Source organism: Grammomys surdaster, unplaced genomic scaffold, assembly GCF_004785775.1.
Source record: "Grammomys surdaster isolate TR1022 unplaced genomic scaffold, NIH_TR_1.0 99, whole genome shotgun sequence".
Classification (NCBI taxonomy): Eukaryota; Metazoa; Chordata; class Mammalia; order Rodentia; family Muridae; genus Grammomys; species Grammomys surdaster.
The window spans coordinates 4,094,874-4,098,648 of record NW_021604578.1 but is presented as its reverse complement, the minus strand read 5'-3'; the positions used below and the strand labels follow the sequence as shown (position 1 = coordinate 4,098,648).

The following is a 3,775-nucleotide window of genomic DNA, read 5'->3' as shown; positions in this document are numbered from 1 at the left end:
CATGCTGGCGCGCGCGCACACACACACACACACACACATACACACACACATCCATGACACATATACACACACATCCATGACACATACACATGCAGAATGCAGAGAGAGAGATGGGAGGGAGGGAGAGATGTGATCCAGTCTAAGGGGAGATGAGGTTTAGCTTAACCTGCATTTCATAGATAAATCATGTTTGATGATTATAGATTATATCCCGCAGCAAAGTGTGAGGTTCCCTTGTATCTGTGGGCTGTCTGGAGGTTAGGCTCCTTCATGGGAGAGGTAATACCATCCACTTAAGGAAAGAAGGGAGCTAGGTGCTTCAGCTGTTATTCAAGGAGAATGGATTAGAGTTTATAGTAAAATAAATCTAATACCTTCCCACTTTTCAGGTGAGTCACAGTTCCAGCAAACATGTTACCCGTAGGCCCTGGAACACGCTCAAGTTCAGTGTTTCATTGCTGCTTCAAACTGATGTGAGAGACAGTGTGAGAATAAGCATGGTTTCTGGGATCTCCACATTGAGAAGCAGTGAAAATGAAGACATTCAGAACCTGGGAAACTGTTTATTTAAAAGACCTCGTGGAGATGCAAAGAAATGCCCAACGCACGGAAACACATTAGCGGATGGAACCCTGGCTGGTACAATCCTTTGTCATCAAATTTTAATTTATAATTGAAATAGTCAGTTCCATAAACAGAGTGTGGAATCATTATCCTTGTACCGCTACAGCATGCATAAAGGAAACAAGTGGACAAAGAACAGCACGCATTAAATTTATATTAGCAATAAGGGTCGCTCTAACACAGTGAAGAAGACAATTACTTATATAGTAGGCATCAATGCAGAATAATTCAAATATATTTCAAAACCATGTAATTAACAACATCAAGTCTGCCTTGTTTTCATTTGTCCTTAATGACCTGATGGACAGGTGTTTTAATGTGAATAGGAAATGTCCCACAGAAGTTCAAGAGTCAAATTCTTGATCCCCAGATAGCAGTGATATTTCAGAACTCTGGAAATTTTAGGGGATGGAGACCTGTGGGAGGAATATCACTGGGGTTTAACTGAAAATTATGCCTGATTCCTTGTCTAGGTACTTTGTCCGCCACCTATCTGGTGGGGACAGTTTTTCTTCCTTCAGGTGTTCCTGCTCTTATACCATTCTGCCTCACTAGAGCCCAGGACTTTGGGTCGAAATTTGAAATTATCCTGTAATGTGTCTGTCAAATAGTTTCTCACAGGGACAAATGTAAGTAATGTGAGTATACAAAAGGCTTTCTAAATGCCAAAAATCTTTTAAAGGAAAACCTAAATCATCTTTATCTTGGGAAATGATGCTATGTTCCTGTATTACTGTAATCAATGATCTAACAATGTAGGTTTCCCCAATTGTTCAACAGCTGCTAGCAAATTGTTCAACATCCCTTCAGGGAAGGGTGGCTTAATCTCATCTTACTGTTTGAAATACAGATCGCTGTGTTTAAACATGTGAGTCCAATATTAGGGAACCAGACACAAAATTTTAAACATCATTTGAAGGGGTTAAAAATTATTGGGGTCTACTTTAGCATTATGTCCTTAGGAAGCAGTCCATTCCTAAGTCTACATAATTTGTAAAAGTACTCTATGAATGAAGATTTAAAAACCGTTAGTTGTCTTGTTTCTATGGAAACCAGCAGTAATTGACACTGATTACTGAACTCAGGAAGTAGAATCAGAAGGTACCATTATGAAGAATGTACCTCTCTATACTATAAAGCTGAATTAGCTGCCAGACATAACCATTTTACTTTAGGTTCATTATCTGTGTAAAGTAACTTTCTGTACATAAAGCCCAGTTTATGTGCAACACAGCACTAAAAAGCTCCCTTCCTCCTTCCTAGATAATGCATCTATTAAGGTATGATATGTGTGTCTGTTTGTATGAGTAAGATTAGTGCCATGCTGAGGGTTTTTAAAAATGTTCAGCTATCAGTAATGCTCCACAATTTTACAGAGCCCAGGCAGGTACCATCGGCTTTCCCAATCTTCCATGCATGCTTCTGAAACTTGTTACTTTAGGCTAACTACTAAATGGGACACTCTCCTGAGTTCACCAACTGGTAGCAGTAAGCTAAAAGGGAAAATGGTCTCATTTACGCTCCTTGTATGCCAAAAGGGTGGAGGTAAAAATTCATATTTCTAGATTAGTTTAGCCACCCGGTCAGTTTATTTGAGGTAAATTGCACCTACATTAAAACAATTTTTATTAATAATTTAAGTTGGTTTTATTCTTTTTAACAGAAGGAAGACATTAAAGGAGCAGAAGTAATGATTTAGAAATTCACGTTTCTGGGCTGGTGGAAGATACTGGCTGCCAAATCTAACAAGCTGAGATGGAACCCCAGACTTAGTGGATTGGCCTCTTAAAGTTGACCTCTGACCACCACATATTCATCATGGTAAGTGCATGCTTCCTGCCCCAGTATAAAAGAAGATGAAATAAAAGATCACATGTTAAAACTTTGCTTTATAACAGCATCGTTATCAAAATCGGTTTCTTCTAATTTACTATCTCGTGTGTAACACACACAGTATCTGCACAGAGTCACATATTCGAAAGCGATGTACTCAAGCTTCAAGCCCTTTTAGAGTTTCGTGACACAAAATTCCACCTTATCAGGGCAGTCTGATGTTGTTCCCACCTTTGAGTGTGATTTTCATTTTTGAAATGAAATTTTCTCGAGGGGAAATCCTTTGACAGTTTTACACTTGCCCACAGGAACCTTGTGGTTGTTCACGAAGCCCAAAAGTTGTCTGTTGATCTACCCACATAGAATATATGAACATTTCAATAAGTCATCAAGACTTTTATAATTGATAGGTAACCATATACTGTGTAGTTTTTAAAGTGTGATCTACGACATTCTAGGGAAACCTAAACCCCTTTTTGTTTTTGTAGAGACCCAGTGCCCAAGTTTATTCATATGAGAACCATTACTTTGTTTTGGTATAACATGTATGATGCCTGAAACTCTTATATCACCAGCAAAAGCAAATATACAGCACGGGAGATGTGACCTACCACACTCCACGTTCCCTCTACTGCCACATGCTAACATTTTCTTTCAAAGCCTAGTTCACTTTACCAGAGATGGAGCACACAGTTGTTTAGTTGATTGAGCCCTGGCCATTTAGTATGTTTGTTTTCATTTTCTAGGCTGCATGGACAATCAGAAATGTGCATAAAAGAACTTGTGCTGCATACAGAAGATCAACGATTCTCTTCAGGGCAATGATGCTGTTCTCAGCTTTGAGTGGAGGCTAAATGATTTTCATTTTTATGTATGCCAAGGCCCTGCATATGCGTTGTAGTTCTTTAGCCTGGAGTTTTTTAGTGTGTGTGCCTCTGAAACTTTTGCTTGCTTGTAGGATCTATTTCTTCCTACGGGATTGCCTCATCCAGCCTTGGTATGAGAGTATATGCCTAACTTCGTCCATCTTGTTGTAGGAAGTTCAGTGAATAACACTTGGATGCTTGCTCTGAATCTAAGGCAGAGGGGGCGTGGGGAGTATAGGTAGAAGGGAGGGTGGGAAGGGTAGGGAGGGAAGATGCTGGGAGTTGATGAAAGAAGAATAAATGTAGGAGTAGAAATGTCATGAATATTGTCATTATTATATTGGAGTCGTCAGTAACTGGGTGATTATCATTTACTAAATTTTACTGTAATATAAAAAAGGAACATTTACTGTTGTTGAAAATCTAATAACATGTTCCTCTCATTTCTCACT

At 39.0% G+C, this 3,775-nt stretch overlaps 1 long non-coding RNA gene across 1 annotated transcript; it reads left to right on the top strand.

The window, feature by feature from the left end:
* The first annotated feature begins 1,131 nt into the window (after positions 1 to 1,131).
* Positions 1,132 to 3,275, top strand: LOC114634807. Its single transcript, XR_003713384.1, has 3 exons — positions 1,132 to 1,253; positions 2,288 to 2,445; positions 3,204 to 3,275. It is a non-coding gene; the product is annotated as an uncharacterized LOC114634807 (long non-coding RNA).
* Positions 3,276 to 3,775: the final 500 nt, after the last annotated feature.